The sequence below is a fragment of the Chiloscyllium punctatum genome, chromosome 5 (assembly GCF_047496795.1).
Source record: "Chiloscyllium punctatum isolate Juve2018m chromosome 5, sChiPun1.3, whole genome shotgun sequence".
Taxonomy (NCBI): Eukaryota; Metazoa; Chordata; class Chondrichthyes; order Orectolobiformes; family Hemiscylliidae; genus Chiloscyllium; species Chiloscyllium punctatum.
Genome location: NC_092743.1, coordinates 42,747,215 through 42,759,301, shown reverse-complemented (window position 1 = coordinate 42,759,301; position 12,087 = coordinate 42,747,215). Strand labels below are relative to the sequence as shown.

Sequence of the window (12,087 nt, the reverse complement as noted above, 5' to 3'; positions counted from 1 at the left end):
AGTCAGACAGCGCTCTCGAGTGCTACCTCACACTTGTTGTGACTGCTGGCGCCGATCGGTTCGTTTGGATTCTGGAATCTCAGAGCGTCTCGCTGGCGATTCTTTCGGCGGCACTGTGTTTTCCAGAAGACTTCGCGCACGTGCTGCTGCTGCTGCTCGGATGTGTCGATAGTCGCGTCGCGTTGTTCGGTTGAATACAGCGTGCAATCTCGAGAGGAAATCGCCTGCTGCTCTCAGCTCATCGTTCCGAAGCACCATGGGGGCTAAGCAAGTGCACGTTGTAGGGGAATTAGCTCAAATGGTAGAGCGCTCGCTTAGCATGCGAGAGGTAGTGGGATCGATGCCCACATTCTCCACAGTGCTTTTCCTGGGGACACGCTTGAGACGCAAGCAGTGTGACCCTCGCGTGAACCCTGCGTGTGGCTCCAGTCTTTGCTGCTGCACAGATAGCACGATGGTGAGTTCCCAAAATGCTGTGCAGAAAAAAAAGTTGAGCACGTGTCGCCCAGATGTTAAACCTTCCAGCAACGCGTTTGCTCTGGTGTGGTCAGTTCAAATCAGGCGTGAAGCCATCCAAAGCAATAATTATTGCCCGCGGAGAGAAAGAAAACACGTCCGGTGACAAAGGCCACAGTCTTGCCTTCTCTGAGGATTGAACTCAGGACCTTCAGACTATGAGACTGACGCGCTGCCTACTGCGCTAAGAAGGCCAGCCGACAGCCGAGGCTCATACCGCGTGCCCAAATAGGCCGGTTTTCAAGGTGCCGCGAGCCACAGAGCAACCCTCGTCAGAAAGCTGCAGCTCCAGTGAGGCCAGGATATCGGCTTTCAATCCACAATCACGCACGTCGCCCGTTACATGCTGGGCTCTGGCCCGTGCAGAGACACGGCCCACTCGCGGTACCGCAGAGCCGTGGCGTCAGGAGCTCGGCAAAGCCCGGTATGTCTTGCGCTTGGCAGGCAACATTCGGCAAAGCCTTTCACTTCTTTGTCTCGATGGCTCCGCTACTGGAGAGCCACGTCACAGCGCACTAAGATCCTTTGCTCAGCACTCCATGCAGGCAAGAAGGGAGGTGCTTCCGTTTACCAAAGAGCCTAAGAAAATGAGGGTTTGCTTAAGGAAAAGAAGGAAGCACTTGTCAGGTATAGACAGGATAGATCGAGTGAATCCGTACAAGAGTGTAAAGACAGTAGGGAAATCAGGAGGGTAAAAAGGGGACCTGAGATAGCTTTGGCAGATAGAGTTAAGGAAAATCCAAAGGGTTTTTGCAAATACATTATAAGGACAAAAGGGTGACTAGGGAGAGAATAGGGCCCCTCGAGGATCAGCACAGCGGCCTTTGTGCCGAGCCGCAGGAGAGGCTGGGCCGATACTAAACGAGTATTTTGCATCAGTGTTTACTGTGGAAAAGGATAGAATGTAGGGAGAAGTACAGAATATAGGGAAATGGATGGTGACATCTTGAAAATTGTCCACATTGCAGAGGAGGAATGCTGGATGCCTTGAAGCGCGTACAAGTGGATCAATGCCCAGGACCTGATCAGGTCTGGGGGAAGCTAAGGAAGTGATTGCTGGGCCCCTTGCTGAGATATTTGTATGGTTGATATAAAATCATGAGGCGTATAGATCGGATAAAGAGAGAAAGTCTTTTCCCTGGGGTGCGGGAGACCAGCACTAGAGGGCAGAGGTTTAGGGTGAGAGGGAAAAGATATGAAAGAGAACTAAGGGGCACCTTTTTCACACAGAGGGTGGTACGTGTATGGAATGAGCTGCCAGAGGAAGTGGCGGAGGCGAGTGCAATTGCAATATTTAAAAGGCATCTGGGTGGCTATATGAATAGGAAGGGTTTGGAGGGATATGGCCCGCGTGCCGGCAGGTACGACTAGATTGGGATGGGATATCTGGTCGGAAAGGTCCGACCGAAGGGTCTCTTTCCGTGACGTACATCTCTATGACTCTATGACTCCTTTCAAGCAAAGTTTTCCCGCGAAGCGGCGCTCTAAACTGCTCGATGACAACTTACTATGTCAACGTCCGGACGAAGGAGTCTTCCATTCCTGTCGGAAAACTGCCTGTGGACTTCTCTTCGTTTCCTCTTCATGAAATCTGGCCTGCACGGGGTGTGCCACTTCCACAGTTGCACAAGTTGAACAGCAACGCATCCGAGCAGGTCAGCACTTAGGAAAGGCCCTACCGGTCAGACAGGGCTCGCGGGTGCTGCTTCAGACGAGTGGCGGTTGCTCTTTGCATCTCGGCCTGCTTGGCGTGTATCTGAAAGCAGCACTTTGCGGAACCTGACCGCAGGGCTGCAGCTCACGAGGATGAAGGAGAAGCCCTCTTTTTTCGTCTGGTAACAGCCCCAAGTGTTCTCTTTCTCCAAAATACACCTTCTTCTTCTTCAGAGAAGTCTGCCTGTTGGTGTGCTGTGACGTCTGCAGTTGCAAACCACGAGCAGCAGGGAGCCCTCTGGAGGAACACAACATCCACGCAGTCAGTCAGCACTCACTTGAACGTGTCGCAAGTCTCCAATCAGTCAGACAGCGCTCTCGAGTGCTACCTCACACTTGTTGTGACTGCTGGCGCCGATCGGTTCGTTTGGATTCTGGAATCTCAGAGCGTCTCGCTGGCGATTCTTTCGGCGGCACTGTGTTTTCCAGAAGACTTCGCGCACGTGCTGCTGCTGCTGCTCGGATGTGTCGATAGTCGCGTCGCGTTGTTCGGTTGAATACAGCGTGCAATCTCGAGAGGAAATCGCCTGCTGCTCTCAGCTCATCGTTCCGAAGCACCATGGGGGCTAAGCAAGTGCACGTTGTAGGGGAATTAGCTCAAATGGTAGAACGCTCGCTTAGCATGCGAGAGGTAGTGGGATCGATGCCCACATTCTCCACAGTGCTTTTCCTGGGGACACGCTTGAGACGCAAGCAGTGTGACCCTCGCGTGAACCCTGCGTGTGGCTCCAGTCTTTGCTGCTGCACAGATAGCACGATGGTGAGTTCCCAAAATGCTGTGCAGAAAAAAAAGTTGAGCACGTGTCGCCCAGATGTTAAACCTTCCAGCAACGCGTTTGCTCTGGTGTGGTCAGTTCAAATCAGGCGTGAAGCCGTCCAAAGCAATAATTATTGCCCGCGGAGAGAAAGAAAACACGTCCGGTGACAAAGGCCACAGTCTTGCCTTCTCTGAGGATTGAACTCAGGACCTTCAGATTATGAGACTGACACGCTGCCTACTGCGCTAAGAAGGCCAGCCGACAGCCGAGGCTCATACCGCGTGCCCAAATAGGCCGGTTTTCAAGGTGCCGCGAGCCACAGAGCAACCCTCGTCAGAAAGCTGCAGCTCCAGTGAGGCCAGGATATCGGCTTTCAATCCACAATCACGCACGTCGCCCGTTACATGCTGGGCTCTGGCCCGTGCAGAGACACGGCCCACTCGCGGTACCGCAGAGCCGTGGCGTCAGGAGCTCGGCAAAGCCCGGTATGTCTTGCGCTTGGCAGGCAACATTCGGCAAAGCCTTTCACTTCTTTGTCTCGATGGCTCCGCTACTGGAGAGCCACGTCACAGCGCACTAAGATCCTTTGCTCAGCACTCCATGCAGGCAAGAAGGGAGGTGCTTCCGTTTACCAAAGAGCCTAAGAAAATGATGGTTTGCTTAAGGAAAAGAAGGAAGCACTTGTCAGGTATAGACAGGATAGATCGAGTGAATCCGTACAAGAGTGTAAAGACAGTAGGGAAATCAGGAGGGTAAAAAGGGGACCTGAGATAGCTTTGGCAGATAGAGTTAAGGAAAATCCAAAGGGTTTTTGCAAATACATTATAAGGACAAAAGGGTGACTAGGGAGAGAATAGGGCCCCTCGAGGATCAGCACAGCGGCCTTTGTGCCGAGCCGCAGGAGAGGCTGGGCCGATACTAAACGAGTATTTTGCATCAGTGTTTACTGTGGAAAAGGATAGAATGTAGGGAGAAGTACAGAATATAGGGAAATGGATGGTGACATCTTGAAAATTGTCCACATTGCAGAGGAGGAATGCTGGATGCCTTGAAGCGCGTACAAGTGGATCAATGCCCAGGACCTGATCAGGTCTGGGGGAAGCTAAGGAAGTGATTGCTGGGCCCCTTGCTGAGATATTTGTATGGTTGATATAAAATCATGAGGCGTATAGATCGGATAAAGAGAGAAAGTCTTTTCCCTGGGGTGCGGGAGACCAGCACTAGAGGGCAGAGGTTTAGGGTGAGAGGGAAAAGATATGAAAGAGAACTAAGGGGCACCTTTTTCACACAGAGGGTGGTACGTGTATGGAATGAGCTGCCAGAGGAAGTGGCGGAGGCGAGTGCAATTGCAATATTTAAAAGGCATCTGGGTGGCTATATGAATAGGAAGGGTTTGGAGGGATATGGCCCGCGTGCCGGCAGGTACGACTAGATTGGGATGGGATATCTGGTCGGAAAGGTCCGACCGAAGGGTCTCTTTCCGTGACGTACATCTCTATGACTCTATGACTCCTTTCAAGCAAAGTTTTCCCGCGAAGCGGCGCTCTAAACTGCTCGATGACAACTTACTATGTCAACGTCCGGACGAAGGAGTCTTCCATTCCTGTCGGAAAACTGCCTGTGGACTTCTCTTCGTTTCCTCTTCATGAAATCTGGCCTGCACGGGGTGTGCCACTTCCACAGTTGCACAAGTTGAACAGCAACGCATCCGAGCAGGTCAGCACTTAGGAAAGGCCCTACCGGTCAGACAGGGCTCGCGGGTGCTGCTTCAGACGAGTGGCGGTTGCTCTTTGCATCTCGGCCTGCTTGGCGTGTATCTGAAAGCAGCACTTTGCGGAACCTGACCGCAGGGCTGCAGCTCACGAGGATGAAGGAGAAGCCCTCTTTTTTCGTCTGGTAACAGCCCCAAGTGTTCTCTTTCTCCAAAATACACCTTCTTCTTCTTCAGAGAAGTCTGCCTGTTGGTGTGCTGTGACGTCTGCAGTTGCAAACCACGAGCAGCAGGGAGCCCTCTGGAGGAACACAACATCCACGCAGTCAGTCAGCACTCACTTGAACGTGTCGCAAGTCTCCAATCAGTCAGACAGCGCTCTCGAGTGCTACCTCACACTTGTTGTGACTGCTGGCGCCGATCGGTTCGTTTGGATTCTGGAATCTCAGAGCGTCTCGCTGGCGATTCTTTCGGCGGCACTGTGTTTTCCAGAAGACTTCGCGCACGTGCTGCTGCTGCTGCTCGGATGTGTCGATAGTCGCGTCGCGTTGTTCGGTTGAATACAGCGTGCAATCTCGAGAGGAAATCGCCTGCTGCTCTCAGCTCATCGTTCCGAAGCACCATGGGGGCTAAGCAAGTGCACGTTGTAGGGGAATTAGCTCAAATGGTAGAACGCTCGCTTAGCATGCGAGAGGTAGTGGGATCGATGCCCACATTCTCCACAGTGCTTTTCCTGGGGACACGCTTGAGACGCAAGCAGTGTGACCCTCGCGTGAACCCTGCGTGTGGCTCCAGTCTTTGCTGCTGCACAGATAGCACGATGGTGAGTTCCCAAAATGCTGTGCAGAAAAAAAAGTTGAGCACGTGTCGCCCAGATGTTAAACCTTCCAGCAACGCGTTTGCTCTGGTGTGGTCAGTTCAAATCAGGCGTGAAGCCGTCCAAAGCAAATATTATTGCCCGCGGAGAGAAAGAAAACACGTCCGGTGACAAAGGCCACAGTCTTGCCTTCTCTGAGGATTGAACTCAGGACCTTCAGATTATGAGACTGACGCGCTGCCTACTGCGCTAAGAAGGCCAGCCGACAGCCGAGGCTCATACCGCGTGCCCAAATAGGCCGGTTTTCAAGGTGCCGCGAGCCACAGAGCAACCCTCGTCAGAAAGCTGCAGCTCCAGTGAGGCCAGGATATCGGCTTTCAATCCACAATCACGCACGTCGCCCGTTACATGCTGGGCTCTGGCCCGTGCAGAGACACGGCCCACTCGCGGTACCGCAGAGCCGTGGCGTCAGGAGCTCGGCAAAGCCCGGTATGTCTTGCGCTTGGCAGGCAACATTCGGCAAAGCCTTTCACTTCTTTGTCTCGATGGCTCCGCTACTGGAGAGCCACGTCACAGCGCACTAAGATCCTTTGCTCAGCACTCCATGCAGGCAAGAAGGGAGGTGCTTCCGTTTACCAAAGAGCCTAAGAAAATGAGGGTTTGCTTAAGGAAAAGAAGGAAGCACTTGTCAGGTATAGACAGGATAGATCGAGTGAATCCGTACAAGAGTGTAAAGACAGTAGGGAAATCAGGAGGGTAAAAAGGGGACCTGAGATAGCTTTGGCAGATAGAGTTAAGGAAAATCCAAAGGGTTTTTGCAAATACATTATAAGGACAAAAGGGTGACTAGGGAGAGAATAGGGCCCCTCGAGGATCAGCACAGCGGCCTTTGTGCCGAGCCGCAGGAGAGGCTGGGCCGATACTAAACGAGTATTTTGCATCAGTGTTTACTGTGGAAAAGGATAGAATGTAGGGAGAAGTACAGAATATAGGGAAATGGATGGTGACATCTTGAAAATTGTCCACATTGCAGAGGAGGAATGCTGGATGCCTTGAAGCGCGTACAAGTGGATCAATGCCCAGGACCTGATCAGGTCTGGGGGAAGCTAAGGAAGTGATTGCTGGGCCCCTTGCTGAGATATTTGTATGGTTGATATAAAATCATGAGGCGTATAGATCGGATAAAGAGAGAAAGTCTTTTCCCTGGGGTGCGGGAGACCAGCACTAGAGGGCAGAGGTTTAGGGTGAGAGGGAAAAGATATGAAAGAGAACTAAGGGGCACCTTTTTCACACAGAGGGTGGTACGTGTATGGAATGAGCTGCCAGAGGAAGTGGCGGAGGCGAGTGCAATTGCAATATTTAAAAGGCATCTGGGTGGCTATATGAATAGGAAGGGTTTGGAGGGATATGGCCCGCGTGCCGGCAGGTACGACTAGATTGGGATGGGATATCTGGTCGGAAAGGTCCGACCGAAGGGTCTCTTTCCGTGACGTACATCTCTATGACTCTATGACTCCTTTCAAGCAAAGTTTTCCCGCGAAGCGGCGCTCTAAACTGCTCGATGACAACTTACTATGTCAACGTCCGGACGAAGGAGTCTTCCATTCCTGTCGGAAAACTGCCTGTGGACTTCTCTTCGTTTCCTCTTCATGAAATCTGGCCTGCACGGGGTGTGCCACTTCCACAGTTGCACAAGTTGAACAGCAACGCATCCGAGCAGGTCAGCACTTAGGAAAGGCCCTACCGGTCAGACAGGGCTCGCGGGTGCTGCTTCAGACGAGTGGCGGTTGCTCTTTGCATCTCGGCCTGTGGCGTGTATCTGAAAGCAGCACTTTGCGGAACCTGACCGCAGGGCTGCAGCTCACGAGGATGAAGGAGAAGCCCTCTTTTTTCGTCTGGTAACAGCCCCAAGTGTTCTCTTTCTCCAAAATACACCTTCTTCTTCTTCAGAGAAGTCTGCCTGTTGGTGTGCTGTGACGTCTGCAGTTGCAAACCACGAGCAGCAGGGAGCCCTCTGGAGGAACACAACATCCACGCAGTCAGTCAGCACTCACTTGAACGTGTCGCAAGTCTCCAATCAGTCAGACAGCGCTCTCGAGTGCTACCTCACACTTGTTGTGACTGCTGGCGCCGATCGGTTCGTTTGGATTCTGGAATCTCAGAGCGTCTCGCTGGCGATTCTTTCGGCGGCACTGTGTTTTCCAGAAGACTTCGCGCACGTGCTGCTGCTGCTGCTCGGATGTGTCGATAGTCGCGTCGCGTTGTTCGGTTGAATACAGCGTGCAATCTCGAGAGGAAATCGCCTGCTGCTCTCAGCTCATCGTTCCGAAGCACCATGGGGGCTAAGCAAGTGCACGTTGTAGGGGAATTAGCTCAAATGGTAGAACGCTCGCTTAGCATGCGAGAGGTAGTGGGATCGATGCCCACATTCTCCACAGTGCTTTTCCTGGGGACACGCTTGAGACGCAAGCAGTGTGACCCTCGCGTGAACCCTGCGTGTGGCTCCAGTCTTTGCTGCTGCACAGATAGCACGATGGTGAGTTCCCAAAATGCTGTGCAGAAAAAAAAGTTGAGCACGTGTCGCCCAGATGTTAAACCTTCCAGCAACGCGTTTGCTCTGGTGTGGTCAGTTCAAATCAGGCGTGAAGCCGTCCAAAGCAATAATTATTGCCCGCGGAGAGAAAGAAAACACGTCCGGTGACAAAGGCCACAGTCTTGCCTTCTCTGAGGATTGAACTCAGGACCTTCAGATTATGAGACTGACACGCTGCCTACTGCGCTAAGAAGGCCAGCCGACAGCCGAGGCTCATACCGCGTGCCCAAATAGGCCGGTTTTCAAGGTGCCGCGAGCCACAGAGCAACCCTCGTCAGAAAGCTGCAGCTCCAGTGAGGCCAGGATATCGGCTTTCAATCCACAATCACGCACGTCGCCCGTTACATGCTGGGCTCTGGCCCGTGCAGAGACACGGCCCACTCGCGGTACCGCAGAGCCGTGGCGTCAGGAGCTCGGCAAAGCCCGGTATGTCTTGCGCTTGGCAGGCAACATTCGGCAAAGCCTTTCACTTCTTTGTCTCGATGGCTCCGCTACTGGAGAGCCACGTCACAGCGCACTAAGATCCTTTGCTCAGCACTCCATGCAGGCAAGAAGGGAGGTGCTTCCGTTTACCAAAGAGCCTAAGAAAATGAGGGTTTGCTTAAGGAAAAGAAGGAAGCACTTGTCAGGTATAGACAGGATAGATCGAGTGAATCCGTACAAGAGTGTAAAGACAGTAGGGAAATCAGGAGGGTAAAAAGGGGACCTGAGATAGCTTTGGCAGATAGAGTTAAGGAAAATCCAAAGGGTTTTTGCAAATACATTATAAGGACAAAAGGGTGACTAGGGAGAGAATAGGGCCCCTCGAGGATCAGCACAGCGGCCTTTGTGCCGAGCCGCAGGAGAGGCTGGGCCGATACTAAACGAGTATTTTGCATCAGTGTTTACTGTGGAAAAGGATAGAATGTAGGGAGAAGTACAGAATATAGGGAAATGGATGGTGACATCTTGAAAATTGTCCACATTGCAGAGGAGGAATGCTGGATGCCTTGAAGCGCGTACAAGTGGATCAATGCCCAGGACCTGATCAGGTCTGGGGGAAGCTAAGGAAGTGATTGCTGGGCCCCTTGCTGAGATATTTGTATGGTTGATATAAAATCATGAGGCGTATAGATCGGATAAAGAGAGAAAGTCTTTTCCCTGGGGTGCGGGAGACCAGCACTAGAGGGCAGAGGTTTAGGGTGAGAGGGAAAAGATATGAAAGAGAACTAAGGGGCACCTTTTTCACACAGAGGGTGGTACGTGTATGGAATGAGCTGCCAGAGGAAGTGGCGGAGGCGAGTGCAATTGCAATATTTAAAAGGCATCTGGGTGGCTATATGAATAGGAAGGGTTTGGAGGGATATGGCCCGCGTGCCGGCAGGTACGACTAGATTGGGATGGGATATCTGGTCGGAAAGGTCCGACCGAAGGGTCTCTTTCCGTGACGTACATCTCTATGACTCTATGACTCCTTTCAAGCAAAGTTTTCCCGCGAAGCGGCGCTCTAAACTGCTCGATGACAACTTACTATGTCAACGTCCGGACGAAGGAGTCTTCCATTCCTGTCGGAAAACTGCCTGTGGACTTCTCTTCGTTTCCTCTTCATGAAATCTGGCCTGCACGGGGTGTGCCACTTCCACAGTTGCACAAGTTGAACAGCAACGCATCCGAGCAGGTCAGCACTTAGGAAAGGCCCTACCGGTCAGACAGGGCTCGCGGGTGCTGCTTCAGACGAGTGGCGGTTGCTCTTTGCATCTCGGCCTGCTTGGCGTGTATCTGAAAGCAGCACTTTGCGGAACCTGACCGCAGGGCTGCAGCTCACGAGGATGAAGGAGAAGCCCTCTTTTTTCGTCTGGTAACAGCCCCAAGTGTTCTCTTTCTCCAAAATACACCTTCTTCTTCTTCAGAGAAGTCTGCCTGTTGGTGTGCTGTGACGTCTGCAGTTGCAAACCACGAGCAGCAGGGAGCCCTCTGGAGGAACACAACATCCACGCAGTCAGTCAGCACTCACTTGAACGTGTCGCAAGTCTCCAATCAGTCAGACAGCGCTCTCGAGTGCTACCTCACACTTGTTGTGACTGCTGGCGCCGATCGGTTCGTTTGGATTCTGGAATCTCAGAGCGTCTCGCTGGCGATTCTTTCGGCGGCACTGTGTTTTCCAGAAGACTTCGCGCACGTGCTGCTGCTGCTGCTCGGATGTGTCGATAGTCGCGTCGCGTTGTTCGGTTGAATACAGCGTGCAATCTCGAGAGGAAATCGCCTGCTGCTCTCAGCTCATCGTTCCGAAGCACCATGGGGGCTAAGCAAGTGCACGTTGTAGGGGAATTAGCTCAAATGGTAGAACGCTCGCTTAGCATGCGAGAGGTAGTGGGATCGATGCCCACATTCTCCACAGTGCTTTTCCTGGGGACACGCTTGAGACGCAAGCAGTGTGACCCTCGCGTGAACCCTGCGTGTGGCTCCAGTCTTTGCTGCTGCACAGATAGCACGATGGTGAGTTCCCAAAATGCTGTGCAGAAAAAAAAGTTGAGCACGTGTCGCCCAGATGTTAAACCTTCCAGCAACGCGTTTGCTCTGGTGTGGTCAGTTCAAATCAGGCGTGAAGCCGTCCAAAGCAAATATTATTGCCCGCGGAGAGAAAGAAAACACGTCCGGTGACAAAGGCCACAGTCTTGCCTTCTCTGAGGATTGAACTCAGGACCTTCAGATTATGAGACTGACGCGCTGCCTACTGCGCTAAGAAGGCCAGCCGACAGCCGAGGCTCATACCGCGTGCCCAAATAGGCCGGTTTTCAAGGTGCCGCGAGCCACAGAGCAACCCTCGTCAGAAAGCTGCAGCTCCAGTGAGGCCAGGATATCGGCTTTCAATCCACAATCACGCACGTCGCCCGTTACATGCTGGGCTCTGGCCCGTGCAGAGACACGGCCCACTCGCGGTACCGCAGAGCCGTGGCGTCAGGAGCTCGGCAAAGCCCGGTATGTCTTGCGCTTGGCAGGCAACATTCGGCAAAGCCTTTCACTTCTTTGTCTCGATGGCTCCGCTACTGGAGAGCCACGTCACAGCGCACTAAGATCCTTTGCTCAGCACTCCATGCAGGCAAGAAGGGAGGTGCTTCCGTTTACCAAAGAGCCTAAGAAAATGAGGGTTTGCTTAAGGAAAAGAAGGAAGCACTTGTCAGGTATAGACAGGATAGATCGAGTGAATCCGTACAAGAGTGTAAAGACAGTAGGGAAATCAGGAGGGTAAAAAGGGGACCTGAGATAGCTTTGGCAGATAGAGTTAAGGAAAATCCAAAGGGTTTTTGCAAATACATTATAAGGACAAAAGGGTGACTAGGGAGAGAATAGGGCCCCTCGAGGATCAGCACAGCGGCCTTTGTGCCGAGCCGCAGGAGAGGCTGGGCCGATACTAAACGAGTATTTTGCATCAGTGTTTACTGTGGAAAAGGATAGAATGTAGGGAGAAGTACAGAATATAGGGAAATGGATGGTGACATCTTGAAAATTGTCCACATTGCAGAGGAGGAATGCTGGATGCCTTGAAGCGCGTACAAGTGGATCAATGCCCAGGACCTGATCAGGTCTGGGGGAAGCTAAGGAAGTGATTGCTGGGCCCCTTGCTGAGATATTTGTATGGTTGATATAAAATCATGAGGCGTATAGATCGGATAAAGAGAGAAAGTCTTTTCCCTGGGGTGCGGGAGACCAGCACTAGAGGGCAGAGGTTTAGGGTGAGAGGGAAAAGATATGAAAGAGAACTAAGGGGCACCTTTTTCACACAGAGGGTGGTACGTGTATGGAATGAGCTGCCAGAGGAAGTGGCGGAGGCGAGTGCAATTGCAATATTTAAAAGGCATCTGGGTGGCTATATGAATAGGAAGGGTTTGGAGGGATATGGCCCGCGTGCCGGCAGGTACGACTAGATTGGGATGGGATATCTGGTCGGAAAGGTCCGACCGAAGGGTCTCTTTCCGTGACGTACATCTCTATGACTCTA

The 12,087-nt window shown here is 52.4% G+C and overlaps 6 non-coding genes across 6 annotated transcripts; 1 reads left to right on the top strand and 5 right to left on the bottom strand.

Moving 5' to 3' along the window:
* The first annotated feature begins 283 nt into the window (after positions 1–283).
* Positions 284–356, top strand: trnaa-agc (transfer RNA alanine (anticodon AGC)). Its single transcript has one exon. It is a non-coding gene; the product is annotated as a tRNA-Ala (tRNA).
* A 281-nt stretch (positions 357–637) lies between these two features.
* Positions 638–710, bottom strand: trnam-cau (transfer RNA methionine (anticodon CAU)). Its single transcript has one exon. It is a non-coding gene; the product is annotated as a tRNA-Met (tRNA).
* A 2,459-nt stretch (positions 711–3,169) lies between these two features.
* trnam-cau (transfer RNA methionine (anticodon CAU)) lies at positions 3,170–3,242 on the bottom strand. Its single transcript has one exon. It is a non-coding gene; the product is annotated as a tRNA-Met (tRNA).
* A 2,459-nt stretch (positions 3,243–5,701) lies between these two features.
* On the bottom strand, positions 5,702–5,774 carry trnam-cau (transfer RNA methionine (anticodon CAU)). Its single transcript has one exon. It is a non-coding gene; the product is annotated as a tRNA-Met (tRNA).
* A 2,457-nt stretch (positions 5,775–8,231) lies between these two features.
* trnam-cau (transfer RNA methionine (anticodon CAU)) lies at positions 8,232–8,304 on the bottom strand. The gene has a single exon. It is a non-coding gene; the product is annotated as a tRNA-Met (tRNA).
* Positions 8,305–10,763: 2,459 nt separating this feature from the next.
* On the bottom strand, positions 10,764–10,836 carry trnam-cau (transfer RNA methionine (anticodon CAU)). Its single transcript has one exon. It is a non-coding gene; the product is annotated as a tRNA-Met (tRNA).
* Between the last annotated feature and the right edge of the window lie 1,251 nt (positions 10,837–12,087).